The 12,383-nt window shown below is 35.8% G+C and overlaps 1 pseudogene; it reads left to right on the top strand.

Moving 5' to 3' along the window:
* LOC149162165 (UDP-glucuronate 4-epimerase 2 pseudogene) overlaps positions 1-10,029 on the top strand; it is a 30,079-nt pseudogene extending 20,050 nt beyond the window's left edge.
* Positions 10,030-12,383: the final 2,354 nt, after the last annotated feature.

The following is a 12,383-nucleotide window of genomic DNA, read 5'->3' as shown; positions in this document are numbered from 1 at the left end:
CTCATCATAGTGATGAGGGGTTGGATTTTGAAGAATTGTAGGGAGATACTGTTGGTTTTAGGTTTGAGATCATAAGTAAGTATTGTTATGCTACCGGAGTGTTGTGGTTTTGGTGTGATGAAGGATGGAACTCAAGCTGGATGAGTGACATGGGATCAGACTTCTTTGGTTGTAACTATTCCTTCTACTTAAAAAAGTTGTTTACACCTTTTCCCATATTCTTGTCTTTATGGATGATGATTATATGCGTACATGCTTTCGATTCCATTTTCTTATAGTAGATAGATCTCTTGCTTTGATTGGTTTTTGTCCTTTGTTTATGATTGCAAGTACTAATTGCTTATAGTAGATAGATCTCTTGCTTTGATTGGTTTTTTTCCTTTGTTTATGATTGCAAGTACTAATTGAGCGGGTTCAGTTCGAGAAGGAGCGACGAGAGATATTAAAAGGAGACAAAGGGAAGTGAAAGATAACAAGTAGGTCCCCTGACTTATTTATCTTCTATAGGAAATGTTAAACTCTTTAATTGTGTTGTTCTAAGTGTAGCTACCCACTTAGGGAAGTTGTGTTTATCTGTAGATGCAAAATTCCACATAACAAATTGGCGCATCCACTAGTGAAAAATCATCATTCTGAGTAGTTTATCTTCATCCTAGTGCACCCTATTAGACTTTACTTGCCTCCATTGATCTTATTTCATCATTTTTGAAGTGTTTTTTAGTAAAAAATTGTGATTGAATGTCCCTTGAATGGCCTCTCTGGCACCAGCTCAGGCTTGGTCTGGGCACAATGCGCTACAGAGCACCCTTGGTTTGATGACAGTGCTTTGAAGCGCATTGTCTCCCATTCAGGGCTGCACTGATCCTCCTTAGGGAGAAAATACTACCTTTGGTTTGGCTTTTCCAAATTTCCTTCTATTTTTTCTCACTGAAAGATCAATGATTGTTGTGTCTCTTAAATCAATTTGTATTTCTCTTCCTAGCCCTACTTTTTCCTTGATCGTTTAGTGTTTCTTAAATGATTTCTTTATCATTATCAATTGATTGTCAAAGTTAGCTTATAGTCGATTAATCTTTGCTGAAAATAAAGTGTGGTAAAGTCTTCATTTCTTTCGAAAAGGAACTGTCGTAAAGTCTTCATTCTTATAAAAAGATTGATTGATTGTATGTGCATTAGTTTCCTTTTGTTCATCTCAACATTAAGGGAATTGAAAATAAAAACTTACATCGTGCATTGAAAGGTTTGTGTGTGCTTGTAGGAATAATTTAGGGAAATTGCATTATTTGTGCTCGATGCTCTTTGATTAAAAGAGTCTGATTGTCCTATCCCTATTAGCTAAGGTTTTGATTGTTCAAATTGAATTAAAAGAATGTTTATCATATTAGTTGCATTCTAGGAATTTCAGAAAAACATCACGTGGTGAACTTGAAAGGAAAATTATTAGGCAAGATCAACTTAAAATTAATCTCAATTAACCTAATGGAGCACTATCACCTAACACAAAACATTTAGAGGTTCTAGGCTAGAGACGTGTTTCAGTGTCATAAAACATAGCATATGTAGCTAACTTGTCTGTGATACATTCAATGTGTGATACCTCATTCCACGTACGTGATTATATCGTAGCTCGTCCACGTACCTTCAGGTATATAAGGCGGTTTTACAGTATGTAAAGTATAAAGGAATGCTCTCACTGTGCGGTGTCGCATTGGAAAACACTAACATGGATTGGGCCTCCACATACTTTCGGGTATATATGGGAGGACTACATTAGGTTTCTATCCATCCTTAGGTAACCGAGTCAATCACCTTGTACACTGTGATACACTGAACACAACATTCAGGGAGATTGTCTACCCATACTTCTCAATTCGTCGGGAGGTATTATGTAGTTCACAGTTGCTTGGTGATCCTTTTGCCTAGCTTACCCATTTTTGTTTATTTATTTTTTGTAATAAAATTAATCAGAAATCATGGAGGAACATCAACCCTTACCCCATCGTTTGTAGAGGACAGTGAGTAAACTGCCTTTACTGCCTGAAGCTACACTTAGCCGGAAAAAGCGGTCTCGTTTGACTTAGTCCAGTAAATCACAAACTTTTGGTTCTTCATCTGAATTAACAGAAACACCTATACCGGTAAGTATTGTGACCCCAGTTACTCTTACAATTACTGGTACATCTGTTACTGAAGTGGAATCTCCATAATTACCTGACGACACTAGAAGTGAACCTAGTGAAATAGTAACCCAAGTTGTCCAACAAGAACTTGATTATCAACCCAAAGTTTTTCAACAAGAAATTACTTCTGAACCTAAATCTGTTCAACCAGAAGTTGATCCTGAACATATCACCATTCAATCAGAAGTTACTTTTGAACCAGAAGTTGTTCAAGAAGCCCAACCTGAACCTGTTGTTATTTTACTAAAACACTTGGATCTTGAAGTTGAAAAATCAGAAGTTGTTACCATACCGGACGACGATGGATCATCCTCAGACATCTGTAACTGTCGAGACATCCCCTTTACCTCAAGAACAAATACTGGAAATATATTACAGACCTGACAGTGAAATCCTTCCAGATAGTTTGATTTCGATTGAAGAGGAACCTGAGGAAGAAACACCCGGAACTCCAGTTCAATTTGGACCTCGACCTTATCTTTATCCTCATACTCCTCATTTTACTACTCTTTTGATCCTGATTACTTTCAGACTCCCATTGATTCGTTAGGAAATTTATTAGGATATTTGACTATGGCATAGTCAACATCCTAGACTGTACCATCTGTTACAGTTGTGGCAGAATCTTCTGTCGCTACCTCTTCGATGTTTACCATGACACCTGAGTCAAATTTGTATGGTGCTCCGTCTGTCCCACCAGGTTACAAATATTTATCTGGAACCCACTCAGGTGTTGCTTATAGCCCTTGGTCTTCACCCATGTCCTCTACAGGAATTTTATATGGTTCTTCATTAACGGATACTGCACAACTTGACTCATCAAGTCAATATCAAGTTGGTTCATCTGGTTATTGTCCAATGTATTCGCTTTACACTGGATTACCCCCATAGAGAGAGCAATATGCATAATCTCCTTATCCTCCATTTTCTGGGGGGAAACCATATGGCGGTATGCCATCATCTTTAGGTCAGCCTGGAATGACTGTTTGTCAGTGGAAGCCAACAATGCTCGTTCAACCAAGGCTTGTGTATCCATCACAACCTATGCAATCTGTCTCATCCATACCTACTACACTTGTTGTTACAACTTTACCGCAGTTGCAAGCTCAGTTAGTTGTATCTCAACCTTTGCAAGCTGGTCATTCAACCTCAGACCCCCAAGTTTTAGGTTTACAGATTCAACCTTCTCAAGCAGTTTTACAACAATCGTTTGTGCCCGGAGTTCAACAACCTCATGCCAATTTACCTTTTACTGGAATGACTCTGACTTACATTGTTTTAGTGTATTCACAACCTCGTCAAGCTTACATTGGTGGGAAACAACAGTTAAATCAACAACCATGGCAACCATAGTGTTAATAACAACAATTCCAGCAATACCAAACTTATCCTGGACTTGGTCAAAAAACCTATGCTGGGTTTTGTCAACAACAAGTTTACCCAGGTCCTGGTCAACAAGCCTATGTTGTGTTTGGACAATAGAAAATTTATCCTGGTGTTTAACAACCACCTTATATTGGATTTTCTCAACAAACTTACCCGTATCAAGGCTACCAGCAACAGATGCCTTATGTTGGTATGCGAAGTCCTATTGCCTAGGCAATTCCATCTTACCCTAGTTATGCTCAACATGACCTCAATAGACAGTTGCCTTTTTTTGCAACACTTGAATTACCATTTCTAAATCGGCTTACGAGTGACCCAATTCTTTATGCACCTTGGTGGCCAGTGATTCCCCATAAATTACCTTCCGATATTCTGAAATTTAATGGAAACCCTGGAGAAGACTTGACCAACCATGTCATGACTTTTCATTTATGGTGTTCATCAAACTCCCTGAATGATGATTCGGTTAGACTACATCTTTTCCAGAGAACACTTACTGGTCCGGCTGCAAAGTGGTACATTGAGTTACCACGAGCTTCTTTTGATAACTTTACATCCTTAGCTACCATTTTTTTAACCCACTTCCAGTTACCCATACGATATGAAACTGGAACAGAACTATTGACCAACTTTAAACAAGCTACTTATACTCATATCTTTGATCATATTCATGAGTGGCGTTGTCGTCGTTGAATGGTTAAAACTTATGTTCCTGATGAACTTTTAGCTGAGTGGTTTATAAAATCCTTGTTTCCATCTATCCCCAAGGATGTGGTGAAAGGTAGAGTTGTTACTGAAGAGCAAGTAATTGCTCATGCCCAATATTTGGACTTGATTTATACACAGTCTGGCATGCTCTATGACAAGATCACGAATGCACCCAAACTAGCTTATATTGTTCCTCCACCACCATCGAGTAAGGACACTCATGTCAGTGACGGTGTCATTGGTTCTTCGAGAACAAAAATGACAGGTAGACCATCTGGTCAAACACTTGCCATTTTCAATCAAAATTCAAATGCATCTGATAACACTCTTGCTTCCAAAATAAATGTTGTCTCATTTGAAATAGGAAAGAATGAAAAGAAACCAGGAAGCAAGAAGAAGGGGAAAAACAAGAAGAAACAAAATAATCCCCCTTAAGAGAAATCATCTGATTCCTCTCCTACGGCTAGGAAACCTCGTTACCCATGTTTAGTCTATAACGATGAGCACTTTTCAACCATGTGGGTTATATGCCATAGTTACCAGCAAAATTAGCATTCCTGATTCAAGTAAATGCCCTGAATAAACTTATTCACTGAACCATTATTGACGTGGGGGAATCTACTTATATTATGTCAATGAATTTATGGAAAACACTTGGCTCATCGCCTTTGTCACATTCACCAACAACGTTAAAATCTTTTGACGGTCGCACATATACACCTTGTGGAACTTTGAGTAATCTGCAAATTGAACTAGGGGGGGAAATAGTAACTATTGAAGTTGAGGTCGTTGATGAACCCCTTGACTACAACATTTTGCTAGGAAGACTGTGGGTATATGCTATGGCTGCTATGGTTTCGACATACTTTCGTATGATTGCATTCCCTCACAAAGGTGGAATCACAGTTATTGATCAACTCACTTTCTTCGCCTCTAGTTCATAGGCTACTGGAAGCATTCTGTTAGTTCACAGACCCCCGCTATCTCTTAAAAACATTGGTCTAGGTCTCTTCAAGGATTCTTTCGTAATGGGTACTTTTTCGCTACTGTCACCATCACACATGGCAGAAGTTGCAAAATTTGAGACTTGCAACATGATATCTTCCTCTTCATCTGATTTAACACTAGTAGAAAATGAGAAATTAGTGACTAGGTGACTAAAAATGTTAGTCACCACAACTTTTCCAAGTGAAATACTACCATAAATGAGCAATTCTAAGTGACCCAACTAAAAACGACTAACATAAATAACTAATTTAGTCTAGGGTTAAAATATACGACTAGCTAATAAGTAATACAACTAAAAATGACTAATGCACGAATGACTAATTTAGTCTAGGAACAAAAATACAACTACCTAATAAGTGCTACAATAATACAAATCAATTCTTTATGTTAGTCATTTTAATTGTGTCACTTCAACAATCTAAACTTTCAAGTGATAGGGGATTCAAAGGTTATTATAGATTGGCCGAAAGGTTATACTTCTTTAAATACTTCTTCATTCTCACATTGTGTATAGGTGAACCAAATTTGCATTATTTATCTCTAACAATTTGTATTTTTAAACATTATTTGAAGACTAGTTCTTATTTTATATCTTATATTTTTTCTATTATAAATATTTCTTTACATTTTCATTTCAATTTTATTGCTCCATTCAAATCGAATGTTCACAACATCACATTTGGAGTGTTGCATCTTGCTCTGCCCTACTGATATCTACGTGGAAACGCCAAAAGAAAAACTTTTGATTTATTTTGACTGAGTCAAAATGTTAAACATTATAACATATTACAACATCTCTACCAAACTGTGCTGGAGAGTGTCTCTCAAGTCAATAAGCTGGACCCACAAGATTTTGAACTAATAACCTTTACTTAAGAAATACCTTAACAATACACTCTATTAGTGACTATTCTATACCTCATAATCTAATATTAACATATTACAATAATCTCACCTTATTTTTATTTTATTTTTATATTTAATTTAGTCATGTTATATTAATATTATATATCTTTAACACAAAATTATTTCAAATATGACTTTTCATCTTTCTTTTTCTTTTAAAAAATAGTAATTTTTAATGACCAATTATATTATATAGAAAAATCTATACATTCTCATTTGCCAACTAATATGAGGCAAAATTCTCAAATATGTCTTTTCAATTATATCAATATGCAATTCTTTAATTTATCACTTTCTCCAAATTTTAACTATATATTTATTTAATATATATTAATTTTTCACATTCTTATTACATAATAAGTTGAAAAATATGAGCATAATTCAAAATTAAAATAATTAAAATAATATTTTAATTAAAAGTAAATTAATATTTTCTATTATTTTAAAATATAAATAATAACAAAATAATATTATAGTAAAAATACAAATGTTAATCAAAATCTAAATTTTAATAATCAAATACATTTCAAAATTTTACACCTAATTCATTTCCACATACTTTTATATCATCAATAATGACCCACATTCTTACCACCATGTGAAAAACCCATATTAACCAAAACATAACATCCTTTGCCACAATGTCCATGTCAAGTTACCAAATACTTATACCTAATTAATTAAAATGATAATATCCAATTGACTAACATTCAAATACTTTTTTCCCTCTTCTTTGCTATGTTTTGTTGCCGCTAGTGATGCAGAGGATGGTGCGATCTAGCAGAAGACATAACCGAGAAGAAGAAAGAAGGTTTCGTCAATTTTCCACCATGGATTTCACTGCATGTATCAACACCACTTTCAATTTCTCTTGTGATTATCACTATTAATACCCAATGAAGGGCCTTTGTAGGGCATCGACAATGTCTTGCAGATTTCTAAAAGGATATCTATGATGGAGAGTCAAATTGATCAACCACTTCAGGTTGAAGGAGAAGAAAACAAACTGAATCAGTGTGCATCCCCTGCTTCTTCTTCTTATTCTCAAGGACAACTAGGTCTCAGAGACAACTAGTCAAGGCCCTTGAGATGTTGGTATTCTCTGGTAAGCCTGAAGCGCCTCAAAACCTTAATTTAGTCATTCTATATCCATCATTGTTTTTAAAGATTGAATTCAATCATAAATTTGAGCTTCTGTTTCATGGGTTTGAGCATGAAATGCACTTGAATTTGTCTATTTTGCATTTCTCGAGGTCTTGACCAGATTTTGTACAACTCGGTTGTGTTTCATGGGCATTCTTTTGGGGGACTTGAATGATATTTTCTGAGATGAAATACAATGTACCTCAGAAAATGATGTTTCCACAACCTAGATGAGAACTTGAATGATATTTTTTGAGATGAAATACAATGTACCTCAGAAAATGATGTTTCCACAACCTAGATGAGAAAAATGGTGTTTCCTCAAGCTAGATTAGAAAAATTACATGTGGTCTGGACCACTTGCGCTAGTGAATTGGCCCTTCAAGGGGATTGGAACCCTGATGATCAGCTCGGTAAGCCATTTCCCTCAACACTGAATCACAACTTTATTGGCCAGATTTGAGACTTTAATAGGTATAGGGAGTGACAATACTTACAACTATAATGTGTTTCCTTAGATTTTCCTATGTATTTCAGATTTGAGTATCATAACCAATTGATATGCAACCCAAGTGACCCTTGTTGGGGACATTCTTCTAAATATACACGGCTCCAGTCACAATGGGGGACATTGATGATGAAACCTAGATTGATTTGCATACAATTTTTATGATGCTATGGGTAATCCTTCTATATGCCATTACCCATAGGCCATCTAATTTCTCTACCAATTGTGTGCTATGGCCATTCTCCTGGTTAGAAGCCAAACCTTGTAGGGTTCCAAGTTATCCTAAATATATTGAATACTTAGAAAATACAGAATAATACTAAAGAATTGCTTCAAAGTGTTATAGGGGTTGCATAACAACCTTAATCCATCAAGATATCGAGTAAACATCTCTCGATAATATACAGAATTTTTATTGTACCTCCTTACTGCATGTCTCATAGAGTCTAATGATCTCTCTTTATATGGTAATTTTTCCAACATTTCCAATTTAGATCTATTTTGGTTGACCAAATAACTGAATACATAATTATATTAATGTGCCCTCATGTTGGCTCAGTTCTTAGATGTAAAGTAGTATGTGTTTTTGTTGTTCTTTTCTATTAGAAAATAGAGAGGTTCTAAAGCAATGTTCCACCAAGACTCTGGGATGGGGATGTGGGTGTGGGGAGACGCACATGGGGGCGTGTGGGAGTACCCTCAAATTTTAAGGAAATTTAGGGGATGGGAGAAGTCAGGGTATATAATTATTTGTAACACACACATATATATAAAATTCAAATTGATATTCAATAATGAAGCATAAATATATTGATCCATACATAATTGAATTAAATAATGAAATACACTGATCCATATTCATCGTTCATACTGGTACATACATCACTCATACTCATCATTCATCCATACACCACAAGATTCAATAATGAAATACATTGATCCATATTCATCATTCATCATTCTATAATTTACATTGATTTAAAAATTATATTTATCATTCATCATTTTAGAATGTAAATTGATTTAAAATTTAAATTCATCATTCACAAGTCTGGAATGTAATTAGTACTAAGAAAAATAAACTATAGTAGATACCAATTTTTTTTAACCAAATCATTGATCGCACTGGAAAACCATCAGAACCCAGAATCGGTCAGAATTGGACCAGAACTAGTAAAAAAACTGGACCAAAAAACAAATCAACCAAAAACACCTAAAATATTCAAAATTTAAAGAAAATATATATATATTCATGTGCATCCATATGAATCCAAACCATTTATACACAAAAAAGCTAAAGTTCTCATTTATATAGCATGTAAGGATGCACATAACCAAAATAGCACTGAGTGCAATCCATCTCTGAACCGAAAATACATCAACAAATAGGCCCTAGATGGCCTCTAGCATCCAAAAGAAACATACCACAAAAAATATCTACATATCATCAAAATCATTACCTATATTGGGATCATGATAGGTATTTGTTAAAGAAACTTTTTGATGTGGTGAACTTTTCTCATGTAGAGCAATTGACTGCACAGGCTAGGGTTATGTATGCCATGGAGAATCCCAACTCATATTACCACAATAAGATTATGTGAGTGGTTAATATGTTTGAGATCTGCAAGTCTACAAACCCACAACTTGCTATTGTCTGGGCTCTTCAAGCTTGGTATATGGTTTGAATAATGAGAGCCCTTTTTCTGAACAACATGGAACAGATCAGCCTGCTAGTCTCTATGCAACTTCAAAGAAGGTAGGGGAAGTGATTGCTCACATTTATAATCGCATCTATGGGCTTTCCATCACATGTCTCAGGTTCTTCATTGTTTCTAGACATTGGGGAAGGCCTGATATAGAATACTTCTTTTTCAAAAAGGATATACTTCAAGGAAAGACTATTGCAATATTCCAAGGTCCAAACCAAGTTGACGTGGCAAGGGACTTCACATAAATTGATGAAATTTTCAACGATTGTGTGGTGCTCTTAACACTATAGACAAGAGTACATGAAGTGGAGGAAAGAAGAAAGGCCCTTCCCAACTCAAGATTTACAACTCAGGGAACATGTCACCTATCTCGGTCCCAGATCTTGTGAGTATGATGGAGGAATTGCTGAAAGTGAATGATTTGCACTCATATATATTGTTTCTCCCTAGTCTTAGCTCACAAGAGAAGGTGATGTAATGGCTCTTTGACATGTATAAAAATCCCTTGGCATCACACAAACCTCAATTCTACACCATCGAAGAAGCACCATGGATGCCTTTTGTCAATATGCATTTTTCATTCCTGTCTTGGGGTCTTGATCATATGTTCTTTCTTAAGGCCATCATATGCATATTAGATTTTGAAAAATATGTAAAGGAATTTTGCTCACATCATCAAATATCATTACATTTTTGGACAACCAAATGCCCTATGCACAATTAATTGTAATGCTTCATTTCAAAATCCTGTTATCTTCCCACTATGTCTTTAGGGCTCCCTAGGAGTTGTTAGCCCATTGACCAACCCTTCCAGTTAAATTTTTAGCTATTTCTCACACCTCTAATTTGAAACAACATCCCACCAGCATATGGTAAATGGATTCTGAAGCACACCTTCACATGGGACACATAGTTGGGCCCTCAAAGGATCACTTAAACATGGCATCCTCTGTTGGAACTTTGTTGTTCAAAGCCATTCACAAGAAGAGCCTAAACGAGCATTGTTTTAAGTGGGGCTTTCTTTCACTATAGCTTGATACACCACCATTTTTATATCTTGGATTTGACCATCAATGAACATTGCACCATATCATGGTGTTGCAGTGTAAAAGCACCTAGTAGGGTTTTTTGACCAGACCAAAATATCTTCTACATCCTTGAGATGAATAAAGTTGGAGGCCAACCCATGGATGTATGCTTCCCATTTCTTACCAAGGGCCCCCACTGTACCAATGTCCATGATGGTGGGGACATTGGTATACCAATGTTCCTGATAACCCTTCTAAAAAGAGTCAATTACTCCTTCAAGTTCTCCTAGAGAAATCTCGGCCATAAGGTCCAAATTTTACTCATTGTTTATGAAATTAAGGAAAAAGGAAACAATCTTCACAATTTCAGTTATATTAGCTCTTGGTGGTTCCTTAAGTAACTTATGAAAGTGAGATGTGCCTACCTCAGGTATGTCCCAAATCTTGTTTACCTTTTCACCATCTCCATTTGATATGCTCCATATTTTGTTGATATTCTTTCTCATTCTAGCATAGTTGTGACAAAACTGAGTGTTCTCATCACATTGGGTTAACCACATAGCTCGACTCTTCTTGTGTCATCTAGTTTCTTCTTGCTCCTAGAGTTATTTCTTTATGGATTCCAGGTTCTTAATATTTCCCAATTCTTCTTCCATGAAGATTCTACTCTTATTAGATCTTCAGATGTCTGAAATCTTCTCTTTAAAGTTCCAAATTTTCTCTTGAGAATCATTATACTTCACTTTTTCTAAATTTATTGTTTTCTTCTTAATCCTTCTCAGGTTGTTATTGAACTGGAACATTACAGAATCCTCTAGGTGAACATTGAAGTGTTTCCATTCATTTTGAACCAAATCTATAAATTTGGAATCCTTAAGCCAATATGAATTGAACTTAAAGGGACCCAAGGGATTTTCCTTTGCCCTCCCTATCCTAAGAAAAATTGGGACATGGTTAGATAATCCTCCTCCACTGACCCATGAACTGGATCTTACTGCTTTAGCTAAATTGTTCTTAGCCAAAAGGAATCTATCAAGTGTTTTTGAGATGTCCCCAACTCCCATATGATTATTCCTCCAAGTAGGATTTATGATAAGTGGTTCTAAATCACAATGACTTGACTCCTCAATCTTATATAATAAGTAATAAGCTATGGGATCCATTCTCTTAGATTCCACGAATAGTTCACCTTGTTTTTTAATTCAATTCATATCCCCTTCCATAATGGCATTATCTCTCCTTGCAATAGGTTCATAAAACCATTTCTCCCAAAACTGTTTCTTCATCAAGAAAGGACTGTGAATATCGATCACATTAATGCTTTTTCCTAGCTTGGATGAATATGGCTCAACACATATCGCTAAGGGTAGGAAGGAGATGCTTATGGACTGAAACATCTTACACCATCCCAACACCAAATCTTTGAATCTCCCAGTTGCACTGATTACCTCAAAATTCCATCTAGGAAACACTGCCATCATTAATCCCTTTTCCTTAGCTGCCTTAATTGTGGACTCTTGTATCAACATTATATCTGGATTACGTACATTAACCAATCTCTTTAGGGAGTTTCACTTATTGGTGCTCCCCAAGAGCCTAATCTGTAGGAAACAAAAATCATTTTAGACACTTGGAAGGAGCTTTATCTGCCCTAAGGGCCCCTTGAATGATCATCTACTTACCTGAATGTACTTCCCTATCTACTTGTATCTTGGCTTGATTTATGATCCATAAACAAGGGAATTATAACCCGCTCGCTTCACCAACACAATACCCTGTGAAATTAACTTTTTGTTTTCTGTCC

This window comes from Pinus tabuliformis, chromosome 5_2 (genome assembly GCF_031772625.1).
Source record: "Pinus tabuliformis cultivar Carrire ecotype Pingquan chromosome 5_2, CPIR1, whole genome shotgun sequence".
In the NCBI taxonomy this organism is placed as follows: domain Eukaryota; kingdom Viridiplantae; phylum Streptophyta; class Pinopsida; order Pinales; family Pinaceae; genus Pinus; species Pinus tabuliformis.
This window is presented reverse-complemented; position numbering and strand designations above follow the sequence as displayed.